General features: G+C 42.1%; 1 long non-coding RNA gene across 3 annotated transcripts in view; it reads right to left on the bottom strand.

The window, feature by feature from the left end:
- LOC122876661 overlaps nt 1-15,178 on the bottom strand; it is a 55,986-nt gene that overhangs the window by 29,195 nt on the left and 11,613 nt on the right. Inside the window, exons 1-2 of one of the 3 annotated variants that reach the window (XR_006378106.1) lie at nt 9,924-9,975; nt 929-1,046 (exon numbers count right to left, since the gene is read on the bottom strand). This is a non-coding gene — a long non-coding RNA (uncharacterized LOC122876661). Of the gene's footprint in view, nt 1-928; nt 1,047-1,693; nt 1,763-9,923; nt 9,976-15,178 lie in introns of those variants that run through there. The other 2 variants (XR_006378107.1, XR_006378105.1) reach the window with 2 other exon arrangements.

Below are 15,178 nucleotides of genomic sequence, written 5' to 3'. Positions count from 1 at the left end.
TACCATTGTGCTGTCCTACAGGAAGTATGGTTCACTGCTCACTCCCAGCATTCACTGGGTTTCCTGTGTCAGGTTACCACGTCCTGTGTTTATTTTCTTTGCTTTTTGTCTGTATCCACCCTATAGGATTTTCTAACATCCACCAAACCATACAACAGAGAGGATGGCACTATCTCAACTATTGGGAGGAGGTGTTCCACAGGGACGAATGCATCTTTATCTCTTCAGGGAGCTACTTCTCCCTCCATGAAGAATTCTGCCTTGTCTTACTGTGACCTATCTTTTGGCATAGCTTTAAATTCCCAAGTCTCTATCAGGTCTGCGGAAAAGCGTTTTTCCCCACCGAAACCAAAAAGAACCTCAATCAATTTCAAATTAAGCAGTCCATTCAATGGACATTGTCTTTGACAGATAAGCTTGTTACACCTTAAGAAAAGGCTAAAGGAAAGACTTTAAAACAATCTCTTCAAAGTAATTATTGCCCTGCTCAGAGTTTTTTTTCTTTCTACCCCTCTAAAACAAACAGCTTTGGAAAACTTAGCAGGGTGTGATTGATAGAGAGCATGAATGATGTATAAAGTCTATTTTGCCCAGATCAATACTGAATTTCATTAGGACACACCTCACATGCACACACACACACACACAGATCTTTACTGAGGACATCACAGTCACTGTTACCGGCCCTCCACTGTATTTCCATTGGTTGACTTAACTGGGTGGGTATGTGCCTGTTATCATTCCATATCAGCACCTCTAAATAAGGTGCCCTGTCTAATGCTGACTCTCACTCTTCACTCTAAGTTGGTTAGGCTTTCCACATGCTTCCACAAAGAGTTCACCTGCATGCTAAGCACTGACCTCTCAACCAAAGCAACACAGCCCTTCTTCATTTACCCCTGTGAGATTCCCCCTGAGGATAGCTCACCTCTATTGTCCTTCCTCTCACTCCTCTGTATGCCCGAACTGATGACCATGCTGCTCCTGCATTCACATCCAGCATCCACCCCGGTGACTACTGTTCACCTTGACAGGGAGAGTGGAACCTGAAAAAAGAGGATAGATGTATACATAATCATACAAGGCACCATTTGGGCTGAAGTATTAGATATACAGTACATGTCTAAATCTTTTCTGTCCAGATGAGCAGAAAGTGTTAAACAAGAGAGAGACTAAACAAGTATGGTGGACAGAGAAAAAGCAGGGTCTGGAAATCATTTCCTTCTGAGTGTTTATATACAGAGCCAGTGCTGGTCTTTAGATGGTGTTCAGACACAGTGTTGTAGGACTTCATACACCCTGGCCAGACACACCAGGGACAGAACTGGTGACAGATGAGGACATAAGAATAGACTCTTTTTGACCCACTCAAATAGTTTTTGCTTTTTACAGAAACTGCATTTCTGTGCAATGGCTCATTTCCTCTCAGTTTATCCCTGCAATACAGGATGTACAGAAAGATATTCAATGCAAATCAGTGAGCTCAGCAAGAGAGAAACCAACTCAGTGGCATGCTTACTCTGAAATCTGTCCACACAAAAGACGATCCATATAAATAACACAAGCTTTGGAAAAAGTTTTTTTTTTTTTAAGAAAAAAATATATGCTTCATCATCCCTCTCAGAAATCTACTGCAATATTTGACACACATGTGCTGAAGAGTAAATATTGCCATTTGGATGGATCCACTCACCAAAGAATATCAAACAAATTCAGAAACAATCACAAACATACTCTACAAAGGACCACATGGCTACACTATGCACAGCTAGCTGTGGATCTGTGAACAGACAGCGTCTGAGCATGCATCACACTTGCCGTTTTACGACAGAGGTCAATCACTGTGACCTCTGTAGGCTTGTATTTCATGGCAGGACTTGAGCAGTGGACCGTGAGGTGCTGGTGGGGGGGGTTTGGGATGTTACCGCTCAGGATTTCATCTCCACGACTCCCAGGGGATACCAAGCTTGGGCTTGTAATGAGAGGCTTTAACATATTTTACTTCATATTTGTGTGTGTGTTTACGGTGGAGGGTCCACACTGTTCATAAATAATGAACCTATATATGTCACTTGCCATGATACCACTTGAAAAAAAATTGTGTTTTTCCTGCAACATAAATCGTGTTTTTGGCGATACGTGACAAACTAGTAGGAACATTTAAGTTTAGGAACAGAGAAGGGGATGCAGCCTTAACTGTTGTCAATTGGGGTTTCATGCTCCTTAATTCAACTCTCATTTAGCAGTACTGTTTATTCAAGCTCTCTATTCAGGTAAAGTAGTGAAATGGTATCATTAATTGACTTGATTATGAATTATGCCAAGTGCATTTACCCAACATATTTTTCTTACTATGGCTCAGTGTTTCTGTCAGCGTTAAAGTTTTTATATATCTAACTGATCATATAAAAATAGCCCCACTAAGGGCAAAAATGCTGTAGGAGTCAGTAGAGAGCAGGCAAATGTATCACTGGAAGAAAGGTGCCACTGCCACAGCAGTACACACCACTACACTCTTCCCATAATACTTATCTGTTTCTGCCCAAGGGCAAAAGTCTTGGTCCAAACTCCATGACTCCAGTTTTTATTGTATCATGTCTGTTAAGTAGATATACATAGAGGCGAATACACACAATACCCTAAGATCAGCTGCTCTGCTCCACTTGTACTTTGCAATACCCCCCCCCACACACACACACACACACACACACACACCCCTCCTCATTTTCTGGGAGTTACATTCCACGCATAAAATATGCAACCCAAAAGCCTCTGGGCCCCCTAAGAAATAAAGAGGACAGTTACCGTGGCAACCTTGAACAACAGCAGCACACAACATCGTGCTGATGGACAGCACACTCCAGGAGGCCAGTGCACAGGTGCTATTTTCTTCCAAAATGTAAAGAAAGGAAGAAAAAATCTGAAAGTGTTAATGTTTTTAAATATAAAGAAAATTACTTTACCAAATGCTCTTTTTTTTTCAGGGGCCGCCATGACTTGCGCAGCTCAGATGTCTTGTGTCCAGTGAACATTTGTGCTTCGTCAGGAAAAGAAATCACAATTTTTCTTATCACTTCCTTCTTGACATTCAGACTGTTTATGCTTAGCAAAGCAATAGTTTCGGAAAAATTCTGAAGGTCGTGGAGTAAACTCATTGTCCACTGTGCATACACATAAATTATTAAAAACTCTCTTGGTCTCATTTATGTGTTGAAAAAATCAGATTTGCCTGGGAATGCAATACATACAAGTAATAATTAGTTTGTTGATTATCCAAAGGAAACAAAAGTAGTATTAATGTGATATATCAACCCTTTACAGGTAAAAACATCTGTTGGCAGTCAGTGAGGGAAAATGTAGCAAGTGTCTCTGATGTGATAATAAAAGGAGATAAAAGCTCCAAAGGAAACGTGAAAGATAAAGGGATGCAGAGGGGGAGTGGGAGTCGTGCATGAGGATGTGTTAGTGGCATGGAGCGTGGGTCCAGTTCCCACAAAACACTTGATCAGCCTAATTAAAAGAACCTTGGCATGATACGTTCTGAACAGTGGGGATTCAGGCCACGTGCCAAGTTTGCACTCACCTCCTCTCTCCCACACACATCCATAGACTGCCATTAACCACAACAACATGAGGAGTAAAAGAGAGAAAGCAAATTCTGGGCAAATTCTCAAGACGCTCTGCTTTGTGATCCAGCAAAAACAAGGCAGGAAACTGTATTTGAAGCACAGCAGAGGCTCACTTTCAAAGATGTATCTGCTGTCACTGACCACTGGCTCTCCTGTTTGTCCTCTTAGTCTGAAAAGCGCATTCAGAGTCCCTTCGACAGAGTATCCCGAGTGCTAAAGTGAGTCATCTTTGGCAACTCCTGGAAAGAAAACCAGTCTTTTGGAGCACTACTGTACATATGAATCAAACTTATGTATGTGGAAGGACTGCCAGGACTTAATGCGTTGCACATTGCTGGAGCATGCAAACACATATGTACTGTATCCTAGCACACACACACACACACACACACACACACACAGAGAGACTATACACAGTCATACAAACAGCTACACATGTTTGTTTAAGCATTTTTTTCTTTTTCTCCAAAATAGACACACCAGGGTTGCTACAACAAGGACACAATCTACAAAACAACCTAGCTCAGTAGAAGACTATCATCTTACACAGGAAAAAATTCTATATTTTTACTGGGTAAGAAACTGGAAAATATTAGATAGTACTCTGGACATCAGCTATTTTTCTGAATTAAAAGGAAGAATCTTGGTTTTATTATTGTAAATGATAAAAAAAAAATCATATTTCCCTTCCATGAAAGATCATATTGAACACTATGGACTGAAGAATTTTATTCTGGTAAACTATTGCTAGCTGTAAGGTCACCTTTTCTTCCTACTGTAGACATCAATTTTTAAGATTTTTAATGCCCATTGCAGTGTTTTTCAATTATTTTGACAGAATTCAAAAGAATGTGTTCATTCACAATTGTTTTTTTTCTCAATCATAAAATTCTTGAGCTCTGCATAAAAGTTTGAATTTGCCGACCTGTACTGTGTCTTACAACGCTGTTGTGATTTCAATAGTAAGACAGCAATGAATATTGCACCTCTGCCTGTCAACTTGCCTACAGCACCACCTGTCCATTTAAAGCACTGTTCTTCTACCGTGCTACAGTGAGCAGACAGCAGAGGACAAGCAGGTAATGAGATTGCCACACCCTGTTTGGGTTCAAAGCCATAGGAGCTCTCAGCTGTAGGACAGCACACTGGGATGTGTCTGGGGAGCATCACCTGGATGCAGGAATCGCTCAACCTGCACAAACTCATTGTTTAGCGCTGTCTCAATCTATGTAGGAAAGAAAAAAGAAAGGACAATGAAAAACAGTGTTCCCAAAAAGCTGTGTGTATAAGTGTGCATGCATGCTGGCATGTGTGTACAAATGTGCAAATATGCACAGTAGTGTCATGACATGGCCCTTTTTTCCCTGTGTCAACGGGATCTGCACCTTTGAGATAAAAGAGGAAGTCTTTTCCTCTAATCCTTCACATTAGCTATTACTCCCCTTTCTCTCCTTAGTTTTCTCTGTCTATAGAACACAGGTTGTCACTGTTAACTTTTCAGTTTCCCCGAGCTGAAGTCCTTCGAGAATTACCTATGCTCTAAGATTAGGAGCCTGTAATTCCTTTTTGTTGTTGAGGCTATAATGAATATCACAAGATGCTTATTTTGTGAGTATCAAGTCTGTGTTTGAATGATGAGCATGTGCTCTGGGTGGGTTTTCCTCTTTTGAACCATGCATTATTCTGTCCCTGATATCCCACCTTCCATAAAAACAGCTCCATGCTGCATCCAGCATCATTCTGCCCTCCCTCCTACCTTAACTAAAAAAAGAAAACTTTTCCATCTTCCAAATCCCTTCATCCGTGGCCTACAGGTTATCTCCCCCTACTCTAGACATAATCCTAGCCCCTCTGGCAGAGAAAGAGAGACAAAGAGAGAGGGTGAAAGAAGAGAAAGGACCATATAGAGACTGAAACAGAAACAGAGAGGGGGAGACGGAGAGAGTCAGACAGAGAGAGGGAGAGAGAAGTAGCACAGGGAGGAAACACAGAGACGTAAAGACACAAGAAACAAGAAGTATGGAGAAACAGCAATGCTGTTAAGTCAGTGGAGCAACAAGAAAACATAAACACGTTCCCTTCTCCAACAGCCTTTACCAGAGGGGGGGAGGACCTGTCAACAATTGTTAACACATGTGTCCAGGCTTCCTCTAGGCCGTTTACTTGGAGACTGAAGGAGGCTCAGCACCAAAGATTTATGGCTCCCGGGGAAGAAAAGGAAGTGTGTTATTGATAAGTTGCAGAGAGAAGGCGAGGGCACCCACTGCAGTAATTAGAGGATGAACTTGCAGCCCATTGATTGAATGGAGTCCAAGACAGACACCGGAGCCACTTCATACAGTACCACGGTCACAGTCTGACCTCACCATGGACAGGTGACTTCACCTCTGGGCTGGGAATACAGGCCGAAGCCATATATAATCATAGCTAAGGACTCAGAAACAGATTGTTGAGTTTGATGAACAAATGAGCCTCTACAGCTGATGTTGCATCAGAACTCAGCAATATAGGAATCAACGATGAGCAACCAGGCCCAAATCTGCTCTTGAGCATGCTTTAGTGTCCATGTGTGTGTCTGTGCATGCACAGTGTGTCAGTGTGTACATGTGGGTGGAGGGGGGGAAGAGTGCTGCTTCTGTTAAAGCCTAGTATTATCCCAGCATTCACCAGTGTTTCCAGTGACCACAGGCTTGGAGGCCAGCCCAGTCCTTCTAGACACTGCTTAGCAATGGGACCCACCATTGTTTGATTTGGCTGCATATTCCAGTGTTTTCAGTATTGCCTAAAAGAGGAGGGGTCAGTGGAAGCACTGAAGAAGTCTGGGCTAAAAGGAGGAGGAGAAGCGAGGCTACAGTCGGCCGTCTTCCCATTCCCCAGCTTTCCTAGAATTTAGGAAAAAACAACAGATGCAGGGACTGAGTTCAACTTCTGTTTCTTTCTTTTTCCCCCCACCATTTGGTACCAACAATAATTCTCAGCTTGTTTCAATCGGCTGTTGCAGCAGATAGGTTTACATCATCAAGATGACTAAGATGGTGATAGGTATCTTTAATCAAGGCAAAGTATGTTAAATACATTCCAGGGTGCAAGCAATCATTGGGGTCATACTATTTTCCAAAGTCCACACGTTTGACTTGTGCTTGCTTAAATGTCCTTTCTGTCTTTGTGTTTGCACTGTAAGCATGAATTTGTGTGCATGTGTCACTTGTTTAACCCAGCAAATTAAAACACTCGTAATAGTCATTTGCGATCCTTTTCTGTTTAGTTTCCCCATTTCAATCTGTCATCTACATTGCTGATACTGTCAAAACAAGTCTCACAAATGATGATGATGTTATTTATAGCCTTTCCTTAAAGACAGATTCTTGTACCTACTCTTCATAGTAGGTGTTATGCATAAAGGTAAAATGTTCCAGTGCCTGGAGAGTGTTCAGTTGGAGCAGTGCATTGTAACTAACGCTGAGGAACTTCCAGGACACAAATCCACCTGAATCCTTTTGTTCCCCAGAGTCAACATTTTAACAGTCCAGAGTTCCCATGCGTAGCCAGGAGCTGGTCTGGAAATCTGAATCCCTCCATCTCATTAATAGTAGATGCCCTCCATCCAGGGTTGGAGATGCCTGAATAATCCTCTCCTGGGTCTTTGTCATTCAAATGAATTCCACCCAATGAGACACCTGTTCTGCAACTTGGGCCTCCTGCAGCACCACAGGGATTCTTTTTTCTCACTGAAGGAACCATAGACTAGGAAAACTTTCTAAGGACACCTAAACATGCCTATATGTTGGTACAGACTATCTCCTCTTCCGTCACAACCTGGAAGCAATCGGCATTTTGTGCAGCAGAACACCTTCAACAGGACGAAACCCAAATGAATATAAAATAGATTTCACTAACAGTAGTAACTAGAGTGTACTCCTCTTCCTCTTACCAAACACACCAACCCCCACTCTCTGCAACTCCCTCTCACATCCGCCTTACCCTCCTCTTCTGCCCAGGTAAGTGTTGTTCAAGCTGCAGCAGCAGTGGAATTACACAGGCAAGATGAAGAAAGCTCACAATTATCTTCAATATCTGTCAGACACATGACAGCAATAGCCTGCAACCCCCCACCCCACTCTTCCCACCCACCAATACACCACACACACACACACACGCTCACAAGCCAAAGGAAAGTACAAAGAATGGGGGTGTGCTGCTCTTTTTGTTCAGAGGCATAGAAATTGTCTCTCTCTCTCCTGCCCCCTCTTTCTCAATGCCTTTTTCTGCTCATTACCCACCACATTTGCATGCAGGCTGCCAAAGAGCAGGCAACGATGGGGAGGGAAATAAAATAAAAGGATTAGAACAATGGTAATCACTAGTGCTGCGTGCATGTGTGTGTTTACACACATGCATGCAAGTGTGACAGAAAGTGAAGTACAGAAAAGGCATTCAATATAAATTCATCTTAGACAGCATTTTAAAGAGTGATAGAGAGAAAAAGATGAAAATATACAGGTGTAATTAAAATCTGGGGTCAACCCTTCTTTTTACGTCATAACAACTCTAACATGCATTATTTTCTCTTATTCAAAAAATGAGCAAATTTGTAAATTAGATCCACAGTTTCAATCTGAAAACGAAAACAAAATGGAAACATGTGAATGATTAACATGTGTACCAAGCGTTTAAATCTATTTGTGAAGCAAAAGTGTAGAAAAAGTTTAAAGTTTGAACCAAGCATAATTAGGAAAGAACTGCTTCTGAGCTTCCCAGCACTATACTAAGAAAGTGTACTAAGTTATAATAATTTCTAACTTTTCAGTATGTCCTTGGGGTCTTTACCTTCCAGAGTTGCCAACCAATGCCCTCTGGGTAGAGAGGCTCCATAACTGACATGAGCTCAAGCATGCAGACAAGACCTAATAGAACTGGGCCATATCAGCAGGGCTGAAGGGGGGGTAAGGACTGGCCATATCGCAGCCCTTGGTAAGACCTGCAGGAAAGACTCTTTCAGAGCAGGGAAGGTCGATGAAAGTGCCACAGAATGGATTATGTCTCCTTCCCTCTCAGCGCACTGATAACCACATCAGCTTCAAGGACCCCCTCAGGGCTGGTGCAGGTAAGGCTAGCTATCTCGCTCACTTACAATCATGAATCCTTGATGCATAAACTGTGTTTCAGATGCATGTGAATGTAGAGTGGTCTGCGCTAAAGGGAACAGATGGGGATAAAAGATGGAATGTGTTAGTGCAGAGGAAGTGGAAACTGGAGACCAATCAGCAGAAGCACAACAAAGCTAGGGAATGCTAACCTTTGAAGGACTAGCAGTTTGAAATAGGCGGGTGAGTGGGGATCTGTGATAATAGCACACACTTGATCACGCCATTACCTCGAATTAGGGATAATTAGCCTCGGTAAACTGGGCACGAAACACGCCTATGATGTTAGGCCTAGAAGGCATGCTGTGGTACCTTTTACAGCCCGGTGGCTGATTTTGGGCACGCACAACTGCTGCTCACAGCACGGCAAGGAAGCGATAAAAAGAGTGAGCCCGGCTGGCTGGTAGCAAACTGGGAGTAATTATCAAAGAGAGCTTATAATCAAACATCCGAATCGCAAACACGGACTATAAAACCCCTTTGGCTTACATCCAGGAGTCGTTTTATCCAATTAGGTAAATGGCTGTAATGTGGGGGATTGAGGTGGGAGTGAGGGGAGGGAGCTGAGGCAATAAACGAATGGGGCTCCACAATCATACATTGCAGGGGATATTTGTCAATATTTTTCTCTTTCAGTTATTATCCCATTGTTTTCTGTTGAAATAGGCCCAGAATCAGTTTGTTGGGTGCAAATTTTAGTTACTTCAGATCTGGCTGCTGCACTATTGGAGAGCAGCAATAGCTTTTGGCAGTGTTTGCCCATTCCAATTAGCATTCACTCTATCTGTATTTAATTATCAAATGTTACAATAGAGGAAAAAGTTGGTAACGGTTTATTTTAGAGAAAAGATTTGGCTTTGCACAAAATAGGATTACGCCTGGTCAAGAACTGCTAACCAATGAGCAGATGCTGGATGATCCAAGTAGCCACATGATCTGTAGTCTCCTTAAATACTGTAAGTACATACAAATCTCTGTCAACCATAAAACAGCTGAGTAATCACTGAGAGATAAACCAGTGACTTCAGCTCTCATTTTAAAAAGTCCTGGTGATTTTGATGTACCACAACCATTGTCATTCCCTTTAAACATCAGTATTTAAACTCTGATTGCGACAGCTCTCACTTTAAAGAGCTCTTGCCTCACTTACCTCTCTCTGTGTAAGTTAACTGGGAGCAGGACTGTTCAGTGGTGATGAAATCCAGATACAACCCAGTGTGTGTGTGAAACAACTCCCTACCTCCACCACACCAGAGAGGAATGTACCAGGCAGGGTAAAGTGAGGAAAGATGCTAGACGTGTGGCCTTCAGAGCTTCTAAAACCTGAAAGTCACATTCCACATCGTCTTGACACTTCATAGGCTACTCAAAAATCTGGGCTTCCCTTTCTGTGAGTGACAAGCTTCACACTGTGGGCTGTTGCCATGCACTTGTTAACCCTGCTCCTCTTCCCTTCTACCATTCAAGGCACGGCTCACACTACAGCAATACTATGTTAAGAGCTATGCAAATAGCAATTTCAGACACCACAAGCAGGGGCTGGATATTTATGGATACGCATAGAAAAAACATGAGCAGTTAACTGGCTGACATGATGATGCCAGTACAAGTGTGGGGAACTTTTGTGTTTCAGCCCCTTTTTAACACTATAAAAGCATCATTCCAAAATTTGATATTCACCAATGAAAGGAATATTCCACTATTTTGGGAAATTTGCTCATTTGTGAAAGATCAGTATGCCTAATCTATTATTTTTATCATTCCCTCTCACCTCAGTATATCATAACAGATCAGATGATACTCACAGGTTTCTGTTACATATCACCGAAACTGTCGATTACGCATGAAAGTAATGATATGTAACCCTAGGGATAAAAACAGAGAAGAGAGAAGCATTCTGCTAAACACAGGTGAGCAGTAACAAGAGAGCGCACACAGGTGTGTCTGTTATTGTATCTATGCATTTTTAAAGCATGCATAAGTGAGTGCATTTGTGTGTCTATGCATGTTCGTGTGTCACAGTGCTTGCATGCATGTGTGTGTGCTTTTGTCAGATAAGGGAGGCAGACACTGACTCCTCCAGATGCGAACACCTACGCTGCGCTTTGCCTCCAACTCCTCCACTAATAAACTACAATATTAGTTACAGCCTCTAAACTCAGGAATGTGGCGCTTTAACTCTTTCCTGCCCATACAGGCTGCACTCGGCAACCCTCCCAGCCCAGGGCCCGCCAGCAGAGTCACTCAGGCATGAGATGCTGGCTGTGCGTGCATGTACAGGGTAATGTCCTACATGAGTAGACACATACAGGGCTGCTCGATAGTGAGGTGGCTTCTATCCCCGCAGGGCCTTAACAGGAAAACACAAGAGCAACTGGGATGGTGTTTCCTGTAAACACCTTAGTGTTACAGTGCAGGTGTCATGCAGAAGGCAAAGCAGCACAGGGTTGTGTGTGTGTGTGTACAGGTGTTAGTAGACATGACAATGTATGCATTGTATGTTTGTGTTCGAAGAGAGAGGAGTGGCTTTCTTTCAGGAAAATAAATGTTTTGTTGAACATTACAAATGTTTGAATGTCTGAAAACAGAAAAAAATCCTCTGACATAGACAACAATTCTTTGTCACTATTGTACTGTAAGGCCTTTATTATAACACAGCAACACCCGATCTCTTCTGGTTACATACAGTAGTTTGTGGTCATTCAATCACAACATTTTTCCCCACCCTACATTATTTTGTCAGTTGATGAAGAGGAGAGACCCAAGTGGTGATTGATGTGATTTACTGCATAACCTCAGAATATTAAATCATTAGGCTCACTTCCCACTTTAAAGGAATCCAAATCCTGTAGACCGGATAGCAACACTACTGTCTTAGAATATTACTGGTGGCTGCTTTGGCATGACTGTGGGTAAAAATTGCAGACTGTAGAAACAACTTGCATGTATCATCTGTGCCATCACTCAAAAGTTCCTGACGGGATGTTTTCAAGCTTTGATTTGGGTTTACTGCTTGCCCCTGTCATCTTGGTGGAGCCACACAAGAGCCACAAAATCCAAATTTGGTTGAAGAGGAGGAAGCCTTGGTGGAGCAGAGGTGGGAGGAATAAGTGGCAGCCACCACAGCTGACTGTGAATGGACTGAGACACTTGTCAATCAAGCAAACACACCCCAAAACGTAATTCTCTTTAAGCCCTAAAATGTCCTTAATGGAACAATTATTCTGAAAACCACTGCCAAGATGCTTTTTTGTGGGGAAAAAGCAATAATTTAAAGATGGATATTTGAAGTCAACATAAGCATATAGGCTATCATATGAACTGCAGCTTAAGGTAGTTTTGGACTGGCTTCACCACTATTGTGTAGTCATTGTAGATTATTTGTTATAGATTTTATATACTATAAAGTTTATAAAGTTATCTGTAATAGTATGTTTTCTGTGGTTATACCCACAATGTGTGAATGTCTGACTTAATGTTCAAATTCTTAATCATGTGTTTGTGTTAGTTTACACAAGAGTGACATTTACATGCATGCTTATATATCTACATATACATGTGAGCATCCGTGTAGAAATACACATGCGAAAGAAACCTAGGAACTAATGAGAGAAATATTATAAGGATTAGAGGTCGGATATGTCCTATAGTTCTCTATGTGCAAGAAACAGTCTCAAGATGGACAGACAACAGCAGGGCTAAGGGGAATTTGATCTGCAAAAGGTCAAACAGAAATTGCACATCACTTTTTTCCTGCTTGTATCATGCACATGTTTGCACACATGCATCTGTCTCTCTCAGAAGCATGTACTCTCTCAGATGTGTGCAAGCGTATCACTGCAGATTTGTAAAAGCATAAAGCAAGTGGTATGTGTGTGTGTGTGTGTGTGTGTGTGTGTGTGTCTGTGTGTGTGTGTGTGTGTGTGTGTGTGTGTGTGTGTGTGTGTGTGTGTGTGTGTGTGTGTGTGTGTGTGTGTGTGTGAGAGAGAGAGAAACGCCATTTCTGGTTGACATTCTCTAAATCAACTTACTCCACCCTCAGGAAAAGGCAGAGGAAGGATGCTCCTGGCCCTTTTGCAGTAGAAAGAGTTACATTATGATTCAGCTTTCACTCTCTCAAAGGCATCAGCCAATCTGTGGGTTAGTGGCGGTGTGAATCAGGACTGTTGCAACTCCCACTCCCACACTTTGAGACTGAAAATGTGTCTTTTGGATGACAAGTAAGTGTGACTATTGAGGCTTATTCGAATTTATTTCATGTGCCCTTAATGTGACAATACAAACACATTTCCAAAAAACTGAATAACACCACTTGTAAATAAAAAGTGAAGTGATCAGAAGATGTTATAAGATGATATCTTATACATATCTTATACAAATGAACATTCTTGCCAAACTGCCAATTTAATTTAAGTGTCTTCTATCATTTACTTGGCTGAGACTGTGACACACTGAAACATTACCGACTTTGGGGGTTTCTGTTCTGTAACTGAGCCCATGCTTTAACCCAGCAAGGGAAGAAACAATGTCCCTACAGAGATCAATAGAGTTTTGTTATTGTGATATTAGAACTAGAATTTCCATCATTTAGGTAAGCAATCGCACTTTCAGAGCTTGTTCATGCACTAAGGAGCATAGCATGCATATACATGAGGTTAGTGGGGCTATTATAGGTGTCAGGTGGATTGAATGTGTCCTTTGGAGCAGGCTAGCAGTGTTAAACTGCAGGGCTGCAGCAGGGCGAGCTGCAAGAGCATGACTGATGTATTGAGAGGAGCATCAGTGTGAATGCAACCGTGGCTCCAATCAATATTGCCTTATTTGTTTGTGTGCCTGTGAGTGTAAAATTGTGCGTTGTCTCTCTGTCTCTCAAGTTGTGTAAGTTAGGGCCTTGCATTTAGGGAGCGACAGCAAAGGGCTGAGAGCAATGAGAGGTGGAATGGAGAGATAGTTGGCATTTCAGTCCCACAGAGAGGCAAGCGAGGAGAGTATTCATGGAATGATCTCAGCTTCATTCACAAATACAAAAGCCACTTGCTCTTTTCTAGGTGACAAAGAGGCCAGCTCATTCTTTTGCATTTACCTGCTTAGCATCAGGATCGTATTCCTCTGGTTTTATTCAGTCGCTACTATCAAGTGGCCTCTCTTGCGCCTCTTGAAGACTGAGGCTTTGAATGAGGATGAGCAGTCAGGGTGCTGCTGCCAGGGGAACCTTTAGTTTTACATCTGATGAGAGAGGAACCATGTCCACACCGTGAACTCAGAACACTGCATCAAGTGGCCAAGAGTGACTACAGACAAGTTTAACTAAAGGTTTTCTTCAGGCCACTCTTCCACCATAAATGGATTAGCACAAACCCACATTACTTTGTAAAATGAATTTGTGCTACATTACACTATTTTCTCTCATTTACTGTAACACCAACCAAGGGCGTCAATTAAGTGTTCACGAATGTAGTGAATTTCAAGGACTTGAATGAATTCTTCACTTGCCTGAGGCCCATGTCTAACAGAGACTCATTCCTTGTAAGCAACATGTTCAGATGAGGTAATTCAAAACAATGGGTTTTTTAAGGTTGCAGTAAACTTTGTTTGTACTTTAATACTTGTATTAATATTGAATTTTTAATCAAAATTATAAATTAACAAGAACTAACTGCAATGTCACTGTCTATTTCTAGAGAATCTAAACACATGAAGTGTCGCATACTGCCTGCTGAACTGTAAGGAATAAATTCATGCTGCTTATACTGCCTGCACATATAAAAAACAACAACAAATAATGAATGCTTGCTTATACCGCCTGCACATATAAAAAAACAACAACAAATAATGAATGCTTGCGTGCTCCACACACATAAACATACAGTCTCTCACACACACACACACTCATACCAAGTGGACCGCTATTCCAGTAGATGTGCTACCTTGATGACAGCCCCATGATGAGAAAGGCTCAGTGCTGTAGAGCACATGACAGTCAAAGGTAGCATCCTGTCAGTCAGTGAGTGTTACAGTGGGATGCCAGGGCTGGGAGATGGCAGTTGTTGAACTCTGGAAAATCATGCTGAAACCTGAACCAGGCCCCCAGGAGAGCAGCCTACAGAAAAAAAAAAAACAGGTGCCCTGCACATGACGCGTCTGACGGTGGTTTGGTTGTGACAGTCGCCCCCGATCCTCCTCATCATGCAATGTCACTGGGCTCAGGAGCCATTGCCCCCCCTCAGGAATAGCCATGAGTTGTTAGGACACAGTGTTCTGATAAAATAACATCATCTTATGAACTGTATGAACTCCTGTCCCAACAGAGAGTTGCAGTGACTAAACTTTTAAAATGTTAGCATTTGAATGCCACAGTTTTTATATATGGTCAAAAAAGAAATGCCCTGAGTATGTGCTGCTACT

This window comes from Siniperca chuatsi, linkage group LG5 (genome assembly GCF_020085105.1).
Source record: "Siniperca chuatsi isolate FFG_IHB_CAS linkage group LG5, ASM2008510v1, whole genome shotgun sequence".
NCBI lineage: Eukaryota > Metazoa > Chordata > Actinopteri > Centrarchiformes > Sinipercidae > Siniperca > Siniperca chuatsi.
This window is presented reverse-complemented; position numbering and strand designations above follow the sequence as displayed.